The 17,872-nt window shown below is 45.4% G+C and overlaps 1 pseudogene; it reads right to left on the minus strand.

Moving 5' to 3' along the window:
• On the minus strand, window positions 1-602 carry LOC136473803 (uncharacterized; annotated as a pseudogene).
• Between the last annotated feature and the right edge of the window lie 17,270 nt (window positions 603-17,872).

Here is a 17,872-nt window from a genome sequence, read left to right on the forward strand (position 1 = left end):
TCATGGCGAGTAATGGGAACCGCGGCAAAGTTCTGCGCCCTGAGCTGCTCGTAGAACATGTTGATGAACTCCTCCGCCCTGTCGTCCACGTCAAGAAGGTCACCGCACTGCAGCCAACCACCGTCGTCCTCGGCTGCTCGTACCTGATCATCATCTTCTTCCTCGTCCTCCGTCGTTTCCAGCTGATCCTCCTCCTCTTCCGCAGCCTCTGCCTCAGATGCCATCCTCTCGTCGCCGCCGGGCGAACCGAACGGAGCTCGGAACGAGCCGAAGCAGGAAGACACAGCCCCGGCCGCTGCGGCCGCGGCGCTACTGCCATTCAGCCGTGACCGCAGCAGCAGCCTCTTCGCCGCGAGGAACGCGGAGCTGGGGCTGTCGGCGCACGAGAACTCGTGCTCCATCAGCGCGCGAGGCCACGGGTGGTGGCTCTTGCTGCGCCCGCCGCCATGGCGGTGGACGAGCGCGAGCGTTCTCCTCGCCACCTTGTGCATGAGCCGGCGCCGCTTCATGAAGAGGTACTTGAGGTAGTCGCCAGCCAGGGCGAGGAGGTAGCGCAGCCGCCTGCTCGCGGAGGAGCCGGAGTGCCGGCGCGGATTCTCCATGCGGCGGGGCCTAGCTTCTTGCGAGACACATGCAACGTGCAGTGTGACTGCTGCTAGGTTTTTTACACGAGCCTACTACATGTAATGTGTGGTGGACTGGTGGTGTGATAACTTGAGGAATCTATGTCCTGGGGCTGTACTTGGTCAAGCCGATGTGCTTTTATAGCTAAGCTGCAGTGGTAGCAGCCACAAATATAGGCAGAGAGTATTGAGACGAAAGTCATAGGTGACACAAGGGAGAGTTGCATGATTTCGGGGCAAGAAAACGTTTTGGTGAATCAGAGAAGCAAGCTGTGCGAGCTAGCTGGCCGGCCGCAAGCTATGTATGGTACGGTGTGTGCAACTTGCTTCTTCGTGATGGTGCATGACACGCGGTCTCACATTGGCCTTCTTCATGCATCCAGTTCGTTCCATCTCAAATTATACAGAAATTGGGACTAGCTAAAGATCAAGACTTTGTGTGGTGTAAATGCTGAAAACGTCGTCTCTAGCTAATATTGTGACTAGGCTTAACTATACTACTACGTCAAATAAAAAATAAGTGACATATTTTGGATCAATGATACAAGTTTCACTATTAATTTTTAATTCTTATACATTCATAAAGGGCGTACTCAGAGAGCTTCCGCTCTGTGCAGGGTCTGGGGAAGGATATTAGTGGCAAGCCTTATCCTTGCCTGTGCAATGCGAGGAGACCACGACTCGAACCCAGGACCTTCCGGTCACAGGCGGTAAGACTCTACCGCTTGCACCAGACCCACCCTTCTTATATATTCATAAATAAAACATAAAATTATGAATTACCTTTTTTCACAAATACAGTCACCTTATTGTCAAAGTAATTTACTTTGTAACAAAAGATTGGAATGGTGTGACAATAGTTAACAACGTACAAGTACCAAATAAATCAAATAAGTCTAAGGAGTTAGTTTCTTTCTATGTTGGACTTACTAGTTGCTAATGTATATATGATTGAACAGATATATCTAGTAGTCTATAACAAAAACAAGGATAATTAAAATGAGACAAATAATTGAATTAGCGGACTGGTGTAATGGTCACTACCGGAAACGTCAAATGAGACAAATAAGTTCTTTACCGAGTGCTGCCATAAAAACACTCGGCAAAAAAAAAACACTCGGTAAAGAGGAGGTTTGCCAAGTGTAAAAAAAAACACTCGGCGAAGATGGGGTTTGCCAAGTGTTTTTTTTTACACTCGGCAAAAGAAAAAAATATTTTTCCTGGGAAAGAAAGAGAAGAAAAAATGAAAAAAAATCTTTGCCGAGTGTCCAGATCTAGAACACTCGGCAAAGGAAAAAATATTTTTTCTGGGAAAGAAGAAGAAGAAGAAAAAAATGGAAAAAAAACTTTGCTGAGTGCCCAGATCTGGGACACTCGGCAAACCAAAAAAAAATCTTTTTTTAACCCCAGCATTGCGTCCGCGTCCACATGCCCCCTCTCCTTCTCCCCGCGCCGCGTCCGCACGCCCCCTCCCCTTCTCTACGCACGGGCACGCGCACGCGCCGCCCCCTCCTCCCTCTTGGCCCCGGCGCGGCCCCGCCCTCCCCTCCTCCCTCTCCGGCGCGGGTGCGGCCTGCCCTCCCCTCCACCCTCATCGGCGCGGCCCGCCCCCTCCTCTCCCTCTCTTCCCACCGCCGGCGCCCCTCCCCTCCTCTCCCTCCTCTCTCTTCCCCGGCGGCGGATCCGGCGCGGCCGCCCCCTCCTCTCCCTCTCTTCCCACCGCCGGTGCCCCTCCCCCTCCTCTCCCTCTCTTCCCCGGTGGCGGATATGGCGTGGCCGCCCCCTCCTCTCCCTCTCTTCCCTGGATCCAGCCCGGCCGCCCCCTCCTCTCCCCCTCTTCCCCGGATACGAGACGCAGGGCAAGGGCGCCGCCGAGGAGACCGACGGCGGCCGGCGGAGACCGGCCGGTGGTGGCTTTTTTTTCGAAAAAAAATGTTTGTGATGGCTTTTTATATTTTTCAAAAAAAGATATTTGCCGAGTGTATTTTGGGCACTCGGCAACTGACAAAAAACACTCGGCAAACAAGCGTTTGCCGACAACCAGTTTACCGAATCTAATACTCGGCAAACCGTTTGCCGAGTGTTTTTGTGGCTTCGCCGAGTGCCCTCCTGAATCTAGTAGTGGGTTTTGTACTCTCCGGCAGGGAAAGTAAATTAAAACAGGGAAACTAAGAACTAGGTCGACGCAACACGGTCGATTTCCTTTCAAGAGAAAATATCGAAAAAATAGCTGATCTTGGCCATCACGATTACGAGTATGTACCACAACAGCATCAATTTTCATGACCACGCAAAGCACACACTTGGCAGTATGCATGCATGCTTGGCAAAAAGAATATAATTGATCTAGACATTCTAGATGGCCCACAGCTAGAGCTAGAGCTAGCAAGAGCCAGGCAGGGCCCATTTGCATGACCTCGTCGTAGTTACTTGAGGAGAAGAAGCTGGAGAACGGCCCGAAGACCGGGGGCCTCCGAATCGCGTCGCGCTTACCACGGCAGCTGTTCCTCGCGGACCGGCGCTAAGCACGCAATCACGGCGGCAGCTTTAACCGGATCGATCGCGCACGTCGCTTTACCCTTGCTTCGTTTCACCGCAACCCAACAAAAAGCTAATACTCTGCGTTAATTTAACATTACTAAATCAAATCACTACTACTACTATAGCTAACCGCGTATCTGCCACTTCTAGTTCTAGCTCGGCCTTACTCCGCGTTCTCGATCCAACTGATCGATCCATCGGCAGGACGGCAGCTCGATATATCATTCCAATTCACATGCATGACATGCATGCATGCAGTGTGTGCGAGTCCAGCTTTGTTGTAACTATCATATTTTAACTTGGATAACCGTCTTGTAACTCGGAGTAACATACACATAGATATGCGCATCTTGGCAATGGTTTCAGGGAAAAAGGAAGTTGAAACAAGCTTTGTTGGTGGCTCTCTAGCTACGTGTTGTCTGCGGTCTGCAAGCTAAGGCTAACTACTGAAAACGTGAATTGTCCTATGGGTGAAGAATTTTTTTGTGCGTTTTTTCAATACACACATAGAAATTAGTCATTAATGTGCCGGTTTCAAAAATCTCAAGAGAAAAATACAAAAACTCATAGGAAAATTCACTTATTTTTGCACACAGGGAAATTCATGTTTCCAGTAGTGGAACATGCACCTTGGTCATCATAGAGTATGTCCAAGAACCTTTCTTAAACTCACTCTTTAAACCATTAAAAACCGATCTCTATATCTTTTTAGTCTCTGTGGGGGTTTAACCCCCGATACCAGCAGGGTTGTACATGGGCCGAGCCGCTGGGGTGGTCCAGCCCACAAGACAGCGCATGGGCCATGCAACTAGTGGAGGCCTAGCCTACAAGACGACGCTGTGCGAAGCACGACATAGGTCGGCATGCCTCGCAAGACTACGTGAAGATCTTCGGTGATCTAGAAAACCTGCTCGGATATGCTAGATCCCGTAATATCTGTAACTTCCTATCTAGTAAAACCGATCAGAATAGAAACAACCAATCTATAACCCTACCCCGGGCCATATAAGACGGGTAGGGACCCCCTCGTTTTCATCTTATCTCTCATAATACAATCCACAAAGACATAGAACATAGGTATTACGTCAAGCTGACGGCCTAAATTTGTCTAATCGCTATCTCTTGCGTTCTAGGTCATCGACCCCGACGACAACAGGGAGATCATGGAGGCGGTGCAGGATCACCCTGCGCCGATCGCGCCAACACCTGCAACGACATCTCCGATCCCGGCACCCCGCCGATGGGTTAGGAGATCCATCAGCAATGATGATCTGATCGCATCCATCGATCGGGTCACAGACCGCTTTGCGGAATGTCAGCTCCTCGTGGATTCGGTCTTAGATCAATCTAGAGCGAGCGACGAATTTCCCGTACTTCAAGATCACCAAGCTGCTACAACCGAGCGACCTGCTCGGCCACATCGTTCAAGGTGGCCATATTCTGATTTGGTGATCATGGCTACTCTAGAGGGGCGCACAGCGCAGCGCCGACCACTTCCCGCTACTGGCCTACATTTGGCCGACTACGAAGCCCCGATGGAGGACTCGCCGAAGCCCTAACTGAAAGTGCATTTGCTCCCTAAGTGAGTTTTGGTGTATTGATGACATCCAAATTAGGGACTAATGTGATCTTAATGAGATATGTCGCAGCTATTAGTCCCATGAAAGAATGAAAGAGTTGATAAAGATGAAATGGGTATCCCTCAATTCTTGAAGTTCAAAAGGCGGGCGAACTCAAAACGCTCTTCAAAGGTTTTAATTTTGTTTTTGAGTTTAGGATCCGCCGCACTATAAAGAGGGATACAAATTTAGTTGGTCTGAGGAAGATAGAGTGCTCAAGCATTAAAATAAAATCAACAGAGAGACACTCTAGCACTCCACGAGCACGTAGATTATTTTTCTGTGACTATCGGTGTCGGAAGTCCCAACGTTAGCCGGAACTCCCGACAGTCGGAAGTCATGACTCTTGCTGGAAGTTCTGACTCCCAATCACTTATCCTGCGTGGTGATTGTGGACGTCGAAAGTCCCGACCCAAGGCGAGAGTCCCGACATCGGTGGTTCTGCTGGCCGGCTGGCTACGCTCGTTAGAACTCCTGACGTACGTCAGAAGTTCTAACTGTCGGAAGTCCCAACCCAAGTCGGAAGTCCCGGCATCAGCGGTGCTGGCTGGTTGTTTAACTGCGCACGTCGGAAGTCCCGACGTTCGTCGGAAGTCCCGACATTTGCCGGGAGTTCCGACATTAACTTTCTTGCACGGATTTCTGACCCTATGTGAACAGTATTTTCTATTAACGTTGGAAGTCCCAAGATCCGTGTCAGAACTTCCGACGTAGATCTGAACAGTTAGATTTTCACTTAGAGTATAAATACCCCTCTCTTCATTTCTAACCGTTACGGACTGATTTACAGCTGACCCACTTCATGCTTAACAACTCCCAAGCAACTAAAGCACCCCTCTCCTTCCCCCTTTGCTCTAATCTTCAATTCCCTTAGGGTTTTGAGTGAAAGGAGAGTGGATTAAGTGATAGCATCACTTTGGCAAGCTTGAGCACTTGATTTCTTCGTCAAGCCGGTTGATTTTGCGTCTATTACTCTTGGGGCTTTGCCCCTAGCCGGCTAGGCATTGCCCAAGAGCTTCCATCTTATGGAAGAGCCTTGAAAAGTTTGTATCAACCTTTGATTTCTTAGTGGAAATCTCAAGTGAACTTTGTGGTTGCTTTGAGAGAGGCAAGGAGGTGGAAGAGACTCCGACCTTGGTGGTCACCTCAACAACGAGGACGTAGGAGCTCCTTTGTGGGGTTGTCGAACCTCGGGATAAATCCTTGTGTCCCGTGTGCTTGTTGTTGTTGTTGTGATTGCTAGAGATTACTTGTATTTGTTTGTCTCTTTCTCTCTCAAACTTCCATTTTAGGGTTTGGACTCGATCTACGGTTTGGAGGTATTACAGCGTCAAGGGAGTGACTCAACATCTTCACCAAACCACTAGGAAGTGAGGTTGTAAGATTATTTATCCGCAAAGTTAAATTTGGCACTGCTTTTGTAGTTCACGTAGGCGTCGGAACTGCTGACATTTGCGTCGGAACTTCTGACAACGTCGGGAGTTCCAACCCAAACGCCGGGACTTCCGACATTGACTGACAGATTTGAACTTAGCATTTGTAGTAATTTTTTAGATACGCCTATTCACCCCCCTCTAGGCATTGTTAGATCCTTTCAATTGGTATCAGATCGAGGTCTTCTCTTTGCGCTTCACCACGTGAGAAGAAACAATGTCGGAGTCCGACATGATGCAAGCCGTTGCCATCGAAATGGCCAAGAAAATAGCTGAAGAGTTGATGAGTGCTCAAGCCAAGCTCTTTCAAGATGAAATGAAAAAGATGCAAGATGAGATGAGCAAGATGAAGGAAGAATTGAGCAAGAAGGTTGATGATGCAATAAGTGTCAAGAATGATACGAGTGACAATAATGAAACAAACAAAGATGCCGCTAGTGATATTGGAGCCGGTGAGCATGCTCATGTAAAGGGAATATATTCAAACATGAGCTTTGACTATGGACAACTCATGAAAGGTTCAACACGACATACTCCATCCGTCAACATTGGCAAGCCACCTCACTTTGATGGAACAAGATACACCTATTGGTCTTACAAGATGAAGATGCATCTCATTGCCGCAAGACTTTGGGAAGTTATGGATGTTGGTGTGATGATTCCTACCGATGAAGATAGAGAGATAACTCCAGAAGAAGTGCACAACCTCCATCAAAATGCACAAGCCGTAGCATTGCTTGTGTCAAGCCTAGCTCCGGATGAGTTTAGAAAAGTGAATGGAATGGAAAGTGCAAAACAAAGTTGGGATACTTTGAAAGTGTCATTTGAAGGAGATAAAAGTGTGAGAAAAGACAACGTTAGTTGCTTCATGGTGAATTGGAAAGATTTGTATTCTTATAAAATGAAACAACACAATCCATGTTTGATAGGCTCATGGCATTGGTCAACCACATAAGAGCTCTTGGAAGCACCGAATGGGATGACAACAAGGTTGCTAGAAAGATGTTGAGAACCTATAGAGCCAAGAACAACATGCTAGCATCTGTGATCATGGAAAGGCCCGGTTATGATGAGATGACCCCTCAAGAAGTTCTTTCAAAACTCAAGCATCATGAGTGTCTAGATGAAGATGCAATCAATGCTCACAATCAAAATCCTAATGCAATGGGATTCAACAAGAGTGCAACCCTTAAAGCAACTCAACAACATGAAGGTCAAGGTTTAAGTCAAGAAAATAAGAAGAAAGTGAAGGATGATGCCTCAAGTGGAGAAGAAGATTCTGATGTAGGGGTTGCATTTGTGATTAGAAATCTTAGAAAGTTTATGAAGAAGAAAAGCAACCGCAAGACCTATGGTGATGAAAAGAGAAGGTTCAAAGAGAGATTTTGCTATGGATGTGGTCAAACCGGTCACTTCATAGCTGATTGTCCTAATGAGAAAAAGAAGCACAAGCACGATAAGGATGAAGACAAGAAGAACAAAGGCAAGAAGAGAGGTGAAGCTCATCTTGGGGAAGAATGGGAGTCAAGTGATAGTGACTCAAGTGATGATGAGAAGAAGAAGGGAGTCGCAAACATTGCCATCCACCACTCTTCTTCACCAACCATGATCTTCCCCGACTCAACTTCACCACCAAAACTCTTCTCCAACCTATCTTCACCACCGAGGCTCTTCTCCAACCTCATCGACAACGACTACTATACCCCAACTTGTCTCATGGCAAAAGGGGAGAAGGTACATACTACACCCGTTTCCTCTAGTGATGAGAATGATAGTTGTGATGAGAACATAGAAGAAATTGAAGCAACTATGATAAAGAAATTTGGTAAAAAGGCCTTCTCTAAAATAAAAATGCTAATGAAGAAATTAGAGAAGAGGGATAGATGCTTAGAGATGCAAGGAGATATAATCACTCAAGAGAGAGAGAAAAATCTTGCACTTGAAGCATCTATCGCTGAGGAAAAGATGAAGGTTGAGAAGTTAACCGTAGAATTGTCTTTAGCCAATAACTCAATTGGGAAATTGACTAAGGAACATTCCTCAGTTAATGATCAAGTAGCTAGCCTCAAGAATGAGAAGAGTATAGCTCAAGAAAGCCTCACAAGCTTGGAAGAAAAATATCGAAATATTGAGCTAAACTATAGTACTCTTTGGGCTAGCACTTCAACTTCTTCTAAGGCAACCGAAGACTCTAATGTCTCAACTAGTGATGGTTGTAAAAGATGCTATAAAATTGATGTGAATGCATATACAACTAACCTTGTTGAGTTAGAGAAGAAAGACAAGGAGATTCATAGGTTGAAGATGATATTAAAGAATGGGTGCAAGTGTCAAGAGCAATCCAATAAGACTATATACAAGTCATCAAGGCACCCATCAATCAAGGAAGGCATTGGCTATAATAGGTATGATGGAAAGGCCAATGGAAGGAACATGATCAATGGTGTGCCTTGTGTGAAGTTCAACAAGGGCGTTGCTCTTGATGAGCTTATATGCAAGGCCAACAACAAGGTCTACATTCCAAAGATCCAACCTACAAGTACCAAGACAATCAAGACAAAGCAATCTGATGTCCCCAAGCCACAAGCACCACTTCCACGGTGCTATGCTAGTGACTATATGTATTGTTGGGGCAAGGATGACAAGATTGTGGTTAAGTATGTTGGTGCCCAAAAGAGAAAGGAAATTATGAGGAGTGTTTGGGTGCCCAAGTTTTATGTGACTAACCCCCTAGGACCCAAATCCTTTTGGGTACCTAAAACAAAAGCTTAATTTGTCCTTGTAGGAATGTTCCTCCGGTGGAACAAGTTGGGTGTTGGATAGTGGATGCACCAATCATATGACAGGAGAGAAGGACATGTTCACATCGTTCCAACCAAATCATGATCATAGTGGAAATATTGTGTTTGGTGACAATGGAAAAGGAGAAGTCCTCGGTTTGGGTAAAATCGCTATATTAAATGATAATTCCATTTCTAATGTTTTACTTGTGAATTCGTTGAGATACAATTTGTTGTTTGTTTCACAACTTTGTGAGATGGGTTACAATTGTCTTTTTATGGATAAGGGTGTGAAAGTCTATAGAAGGGAGGATTCCTCTATTGCATTTACAGGTCATTTAAAAGGGAAACTCTATCTAGTTTATTTCACATCAAATAAAGTAAATCCTGAGACTTGTCTAATGGCAAAATCTAGCATGGGTTGGTTATGGCATCGCCGACTTGCCCATGTTGGGATGAGGAACTTAGCCAAACTTCAAAAGGGCGAACACATCCTTGGACTAACAAATGTTTCTTTTGAGAAAGATAGGATTTGTTGCGCATGCCAAGCGGGAAAACAAGTTGGACCTAAACATCCCATCAAGAATGTTGTGACAACCGAAAGGCCGTTGGAGTTGCTTCACATGGACATATTTGGACCCATCGCTTACATAAGCATTGGTGGTAACAAATATGGTTTTGTAATTGTTGATGATTATTATCGTTTCACTTGGGTATTCTTTTTGCATGAAAAGAGTGAAGTCCAAGGTATCTTAAAGAAGTTTGTAAGAAGAGCCCAAAATGAGTTTGATGTCAAAATCAAGAGAGTTAGAAGTGACAATGGGACGGAGTTCAAGAACACCAACATTGAAGAGTTTCTTGATGAAGAAGGAATCAAGCATGAGTTTTCGGTTCCATACACTGCACAACAAAATGGTGTTGTGGAGAGGAAGAACCGAACACTCATAGAAGCCACAAGAACAATGTTGGATGAATACAAGACTCCAACCAACTATTGGGCGGAAGCGGTCAACACGGCATGCCATGCTATCACCGCTTATATCTTCACAAGAAAAGAGAAAAGACCACCTACAAACTTCTAACCGGTAAAAAGCCTAAGGTGCACTACTTTAGAGTTTTTGGATCCAAGTGTTTCATACTTAACATGAAATCCAAAAGCTCTAAGTTTGCACCAAAGGTTGATGAAGGTTTCATGCTTGGTTATGGTACTAACGAACATGGATATTGTGTTTTTAATAAAACCACCAATTTGATTGAAATCGCGGTAGACATGACTTTTGATGAAACCAACGGCTCTCAAAAGGAGCAAGTCAATGTTGAAAATGTAGAGAATGAAGAAGCTCCACACAAAGCAATCAAGAAGCTTGCCATTGGTGAAGTAAAGCCCGTCGAAGACGAAGATGAAGATCATGTTGTGCATGACGATCTTGATCCAACCATTCATCATGTTTCATCCAATGAACATGGTGAAGCTTCTGAAACAAGAAAAAATCAAGATGGGAGATCAAATGAAGCATGAGGTCATTCTCATGAAGATGGTGTCAACAATGAGCAAGTTCACCCTCAACTCAACAATGAAGAAAGAAGTGAAGTCAACCCTCCACAAGCTCATGATTGTGATCTTCCTATCAATCATGATCGTGATGATGATGATGATGATGATGGTCCTATCCAAAGATCAACTCAAGTGCCACATCCTAGAGTGCATCAATCCATTCAATGGGATCATCCTATTGATAACATATTGGGGAGCATTCGATGAGGGGTAACTACACATTCCTATTTAGCAAGTTTTTGTGAATATTACTCGTTTGTTTCTCCTTTGGAACCTCATTGGGTGGAAGAGGAACTTGATGATCCGGATTGGATGATAGCCATGCAAGAGGTGTTGAATAACTTCACTCGGAATGAAGTCTGGTCCTTGGTGGAAAGGCCTAAGCAAAATGTGATTGGAAACAAGTGGGTCTTCCACAACAAGCAAGATGAGCATGGGGTGGTAACAAGGAACAAGGCAAGGTTGGTGGCTCAAGGATTCACTCAAATGGAAGGCTTGGATTTTGGGGAGACCTATGCACCTGTGGCTAGGCTAGAATAAATTCGTATTCTAGTTGCATATGCCACTCATCATGATTTCAAGTTATACCAAATGGACGTGAAGAGTGCATTTCTTAATACCCCCCTATCTGAGTTGGTGTATGTAGAGCAACCACCGGGCTTTGAGAACCCCAAGTATCCAAACCATGTCTACAAGCTCGACAAGGCGCTCTATGGGCTCAAACAAGCCCCTAGAGCTTGGTATGATTGTTTGAAGGATTTCCTACTCAAACAAGGTTTTGAGATAGGAAAGGCCAATGCTACTTTGTTTACTCGCAAAGTCAATAATGATATCTTTGTTTGCCAAATATATGTCGATGACATAATATTTGGTAGTACTAATGTGGCTTTTTGTGAGGAATTTAGTATGATTATGACAAATAGGTTCGAGATGTCCATGATGGGAGAGTTGAAGTTTTTCCTTGGATTTCAAATCAACCAACTCAAGGATGGCACGTTCATAAGTCAAACCAAGTACACCAATGACATGTTGAACAAGTTTAACTTGGACAAGGCCAAGCCCATCAAGACACCCATGCCAACCAATGGACATCTTGATCTTGATCAAGGAGGAAAGGACGTCGATCAAAAGGTATATTGCTCCATGATTGGATCACTTCTTTACCTTTGTGCATCTAGGCCCAATATTATGCTTAGCGTGTGCATGTGTGCAAGATTTCAAGCTAATCCAAAAGAATGTCATTTGATGGCCATTAAGAGATTTTTTCGGTATTTAGTGCACACTCCTAATCTTGGCTTGTGGTATCCTAAGGGCTCCACTTTTGAGTTATTTGGCTATTCCGATTCGGATTATGCTGGTTGTAAAGTAACCCAAAAGAGTACTACCGGGACTTGCCAATTTATTGGTTGATCCTTGGTGTCGTGGATCTCTAAGAGACAAAATTTTGTTGCTTTGTCCATCGTTGAGGCCGAGTATGTGGCGGCCGGCGCTTGTTGTGCCCAACTACTTTGGATGAAGCAAACACTAAAGGACTTTGGATGTGAGTTAACCAAGATTCCACTTTTGTGTGACAACGAGAGTGCCATTAAGTTGGCAAACAACCCTGTAAACCACTCTCGAACAAAGCACATAGACATACGACATCATTTTTTGAGAGACCACGAAGCCAAAGGAGATATCGCCATTCATCATGTGTGCACCAAAAGGCAATTAGCCGATATCTTCACAAAGCCCCTAGATGAGTCAAGATTTTGTGCTTTGAGGAGTGAACTAAATATCATTGATTCTCGTAATGTGGCTTGATCCCTTGCACACACATTTGTTTGATCTAGTTAGGAGAAATGAATTAAGAAAACATTGTGTGACACTTTCAAAATCTATTTTATAATTTTCATGAGTGACTATTGCTTTGTGTTGGTTGAATGAAATCTAGTTACTTGTGAAAATGTTAGTGTCCATCATATTTTTGCCCCACATGGTGTAGTGAGTTCAAGTTTGAGGGATTTTCTATTTCCCTGTGTCAGAAGTCCCGACGTAGGTCGGAACTCCCGATGGTCGGAAGTCCCAGCTCGCGCCGGAACTCCCAACTACCGGAAGTCCCGATGTACATTGGGTGTCCCGACGTACGCCAAGAGTCCCGACACATATCTGACTTTTTAACCACGCTGAGTTGGTTGCCCGATTCATTTTTTACCCGGCCCGGTCCCTCCCTCCTCCCCTCCTGTCGCCCTCATTCTCTCTCCATGCGCCACCATTGCCTCTCCTTGCACCGCCCTTGCTCCTCCTCACGCTACCGCGTTGCGCCCTACCCGCACCTCCGCCCTACCGAGAGCTCCGACCCCCATTCCTTCTCCTTGCGCCGCCGAAGGCCTTGCCGATAGTACCGACCTCCCCACTCCCATTCCATCGCTCATGCCCTATTTTTCCTCGGATTACGGTGGACATTCAGTTTGTGTGGTGGAGATTCCATTGGTGGAGGTGTCCACGTTCGTCAATTTCTTCGTGGCCTGTGGATTTGGTTCCTCTTCATCTTCTTCCTTTCTTGATTCATGGTACTACCATGGTGTCCTAACCCCAACTCCAATGTACCTTGCATTTTGAATCTCTTCCTTCTTCCTTTCTACTCCTCTATCTCTATTGTATGAATGCATGTCGTGATTTGAAGCCCCATGAATGGGATGGTCACCTTGGGCGTTAGAGGTCCCAGAGACCATCAGAGGTTCTCACCGTTGGAACTTCCGACGCTAGACCAGAACTCCTAGCTGTCGGAAGTCCCAACTATGGCCAGAACTCCCGACCCTATGGTGACCACTCCATTCCTGTTTCTTCACTTCTCGATGTTTGTTGCATCTCCTTGTATTATTTCTTAAGTTCCACTTTGTGTTCTTTGCAGTCATGGACATGGAAGTCCTTCACGTCATTAGGAGAAGCATTCCAAGAAGGATCAGGACTGTGCCGCTGTCCCTAGACCATCTGGTCGCACCAAGGCATCATATCAGCGTGGTGGTGCTAGTGGTTCTCATGCTGCCCGTCGCTGTGACGATCAAGGGTCATCGGCTGACGCTCCTCCTCCTGCCCTGACTTTGTTGGGGATGTGCCAATTGTTGATGAAGAAGAGGAAGCTCTTGAGCATGCCAGCTGCACCATTACTGCTCCACCTATTCATGCCCCATCTACTAGATTGGGCTTCGTCTCTCAGCTTGTTCCCTTCCTAGGTGTGTCGTCGATCATGTGGGAGCCCGCCATGGCTCCCATTTTGGCTGGTGGTTGGACTCCTCCTCTACCAGTGGACTATCATCACCGGGTTAAGGACATTAGGTCCATGAGGGGCAGGGACCTTTATGCTGAGGACAAGAAGGATCTATGACTTGAGTATCATTTTTGGAACCCCTTCCATTATGACTTTTATGATTCAATTCTATATCAGAAGTTTTTGAAGAAGAGGGAGCCGCTGGTCCTTCAGATGAAGTGCATTGATGCATACTCTCTTAGCAAGTACAAGGAACCCGAACTAGAGCAGATGGTTTGGGATATACACTCAATGGGGCTGTCCTACCTGCTAGAGTTTAGGAAGCATTGGAACAACGAGCTAATCTATCAATTTTATGCTTCTTATCATCATGAGCAAGACCCTACCGGTGCTGTTGACATTATTCATTGGACCACTGAAGGCAAGCATTATAAGGTGGACTTCATCACTTTCTCTCACCTTCTTGGTTTGAGTCATAGCGACCGCACTGCTACTGAGTTGACTGAGTATGAGGCTCTCACTTTGGAGGAGTACATTATGCATGTCATTGAGCAAGTATCCGACAATGATTTCCCTATGACACTCAGCAAAAGCTCCTCAATATATCCAATAAGACCTCCATCATTGCTGCTAGAGAACTAAGGGAGAAAGCTGATGCAGCCAAAGCTAAAGGGAAAGGTGCTTTGGGTTCTCGCTCTCACCGTGGTGCTTCAACACCTGCTGCTACTGCTCGCTCTTCTAGTGCTAAGCCCCTCTCTTCATCCTCCTATGGAAAGGAGCCCAACAAGTTCAAGTTCCTAATGACATACATGTTTGGACAGTGTTGTGCGAGTGCTCAACGTGAGCACGATATGCAAGAGAGGCTATATCGGTTGGAACAGCATGCAGGGATTGTCTCTTCTCCTCCACCACCGTTTGTGCCTCCCCATGATCCGTTGGCTCTATATGATGAAGATTGTGTAGCATACGAAGATGATGTGACTTCTCGCCCTCATGGCAAGGGCAAGGCGACGGAAGCAGATGAGGATTACATCGAGGACGATGATGAAGAAGATGACGACTATGGTGATGACGGTGACCATGATGAGGATGATGACTGCGAGCATGAGTAGTTGGTTTTTCATGTGGCCTACCCCTTTTGGCACTTGTTGACAAAGGGGGAATGTTAGGCTTTGATATCTTGTAATAAGTTAGTTGGTTATTTTGTTTCAAGACTTTTAAAATCCTTAGCATGTAAGCACTTTGTCGTGTGGTGGCCACTTTGTGATGGACAAATATCTATATATGTTTGTGATGACTGATTGTAGGACAAGTCATGATTATCTATCTAGCTTATTAACTTGTGCTTGTCTATACTTGTGATGGTGCATGTATTTTGATGGCCATGTGTTGCTTCAAATTTCTACTTTGAAATATTGGCCATCATTTTCTTTTTATTTGTTGTGTGAAATAACATGTCATATTACAATTTCTTTTCATGGATATCTATTTGTTCACACACACTTGTTGCACCCCATGGATTGCAAAATTTAGGAGAGCTTTTGTCTTGAGGTATGCAAATCATGTATAGATGATTCTAATTGATATTTAAATTCATGCATACATCAAGGGGGAGCTCTTCATAAATTTTGGGGTTCAAAAGCTTTAAATTCCTTCATTCTTATAAAAGCCTAAGTTGGTTGTCATCAATTACCAAAAAGGGGGAGATTGAAAGTGCATTTGACCCCTATGTGGGTATTGGTGTATTGATGACATCCAAATTAGGGACTAATGTGATCTTAATGAGACATGTCATAGCTATTAGTCCCATGAAAGAATCAAAGAGTTGATAAAGATGAAATGGTATCCCTCAATTCTTGAAGTTGAAAAGGCGAACGAACTCAAAACGCTCTCCAAAGGTTTGAATTTTGTTTTTGAGTTTAGTATCCATCGCACTATAAAGAGGGATGCAAATTTAGTTGGTCTGAGGAAGATAGAGTGCTCAAGCATTAAAATAAAATCAAAAGAGAGACACTCTAGCACTCCATGAGCACGTAGATTATTTTTCTGTGACTATCGGTGTTGGAAGTCCTGATGTTAGCCGAAACTCCCGACAGTCGAAAGTCATGACTCTTGCCGGAAGTTCTGACTCCTAGTCACTTAGCCTACGTGGTGATTGTGGATGTCGGAAGTCCCGACGTGAGTTGGAACTTTCGACAGTCGAAAGTCCTGACCCAAGGTGGGAGTCCCAACGTTGATGGTTCTGCTGGCCGGTTGTATGCCCTTGTCAAAACTCCCAACATATGTCGGAAGTCCCAACCCAAGCCAAAAGTCCTGGCATCAGCGGTGCTAGCTGGTTGTTTAACTATGCACATCAGAAGTCCCAACATTCGTCGGAAGTTCCGACCATCGAAAGTCCTGATGTTTGCCGAGAGTTCCGACATTAACTTTCTCGCGCGGACTTCTGACTCTGTATGAACAGTGTTTTCTATTAATGTCGGAAGTCCCGAGATTTGCGTTGGAACTTCCGACGTAGATCTGAATGGTTAGATTTTCACTTGGAGTATAAATACCCCTCGCTTCACTTCTAACCGTTATGGACTGATTTATAGCTGAGCCACTTCATGCTTAACAGCTCCCAAGCAACTAAAGCACCCCTCTCCTTCCCCCTTTGCTCTAATCTTTGATTCCCTTAGGGTTTTGAGTGAAAGGAGAGTGAATTAAGTGAGAGCATCACTTTGGCAAGCTTGAGCACTTGATTTCTTTGTTAAGCCGGTTGATTTTGCGTCTATTACTCTTGGGGCTTTGCCCCTAGCCAGCTAGGCGTTGCCCAAGAGCTTCCATCTTGTGGAAGAGCCTTGGGAAGTTTGTATCACCCTTCAATTTCTTAATGGAAAGCTCAAGTGAACTTTGTGGTCCCTTTGAGAGAGGCAAGGAGGTGGAAGAGACTCCGACCTTGGTGGTCACCTCAACAACGAGGACGTAGGAGCTCCTTTGTAGGGTTGCCGAACCTTAGGATAAATCCTTGTGTCCTACGTGCTTGTTGTTGTTGTTGTGATTGCTAGAGATTACTCGTATTTGTTTGTCTCTTTCTCTCCCAAACTTCCATTTTAGGGTTTGGACTCGATCTACGGTTTGGAGGCATTACGGCGTCAAGGGAGTGACTCAACATCTTCACCAAACCACTAGGAAGTGAGGTTGTAAGATTATTTATCCGCAAAGTTAAATTTGGCACTGCTTTTGTTGTTCATGTAGGCGTCGGAACTGCTGATGTTTGCGCCTAAACTTCTGACAACGTCGGGAGTTATGACCCAAACGCCGGGACTTCTAACATTGACTAACAGATTTGAACTTAGCATTTGTAGTAAATTTTTAGATACGCCTATTTACCCCCCTTTATGCATTGTTAGATCCTTTCACTATCCCTTGGGGCTAGAGGTTGCAGGATCTGCATACCAGAATGCCATCCACCACCTCTTTGTCGACCACGTCGAGCGCGACCACATCACTGGCCTCTACATGATCGACCTGACTGACTCCAGTCAGCCTGCGTCCATGGTCAACATGGTGGCTATTTGCTAGCTTTCGGATGAACCCTCTCTTCCAACCGAATCTCTCCACAATGTTCTGAACGAGAGCCCTGATGATTATTTTGAGGGCTCAAGCAAGACCATATCAAGCTACCCAACTTTCCCTCCCAGGATTGGGGGCATGATTTTCCATGTCAGCCATGATAGCGTCACCAAGGATGGAAAAACCACTAAAGAGCGCGAAGGTCATCTAGCGAAGAACGCTGATTGCCGTCGCCAAGATGCTGAAGTAGCCCAAGGGGGCGACAAGGATATTTGTGGTCCACCCCGTCATCAACATAATCTAGAGGAGGCATTTGACATGGTGGGCGACCAACCAATCTACTAGACTCCAAGCGCCAACTAGCTGTTGCTTTCAACAAGCTCGACAAACTCCCTCACACTCCAGAGGCCGAGAAGGTCCGAGCACATATCATAGCAGCACAAGTCCAAGTCAACGAGTTCCGAAATGACACCCCATCTTATTCCACCGCATCAGTTCATAGCCGCTGCTCCCACCACA

The sequence above is a fragment of the Miscanthus floridulus genome, chromosome 8 (assembly GCF_019320115.1).
Source record: "Miscanthus floridulus cultivar M001 chromosome 8, ASM1932011v1, whole genome shotgun sequence".
Taxonomy (NCBI): Eukaryota; Viridiplantae; Streptophyta; class Magnoliopsida; order Poales; family Poaceae; genus Miscanthus; species Miscanthus floridulus.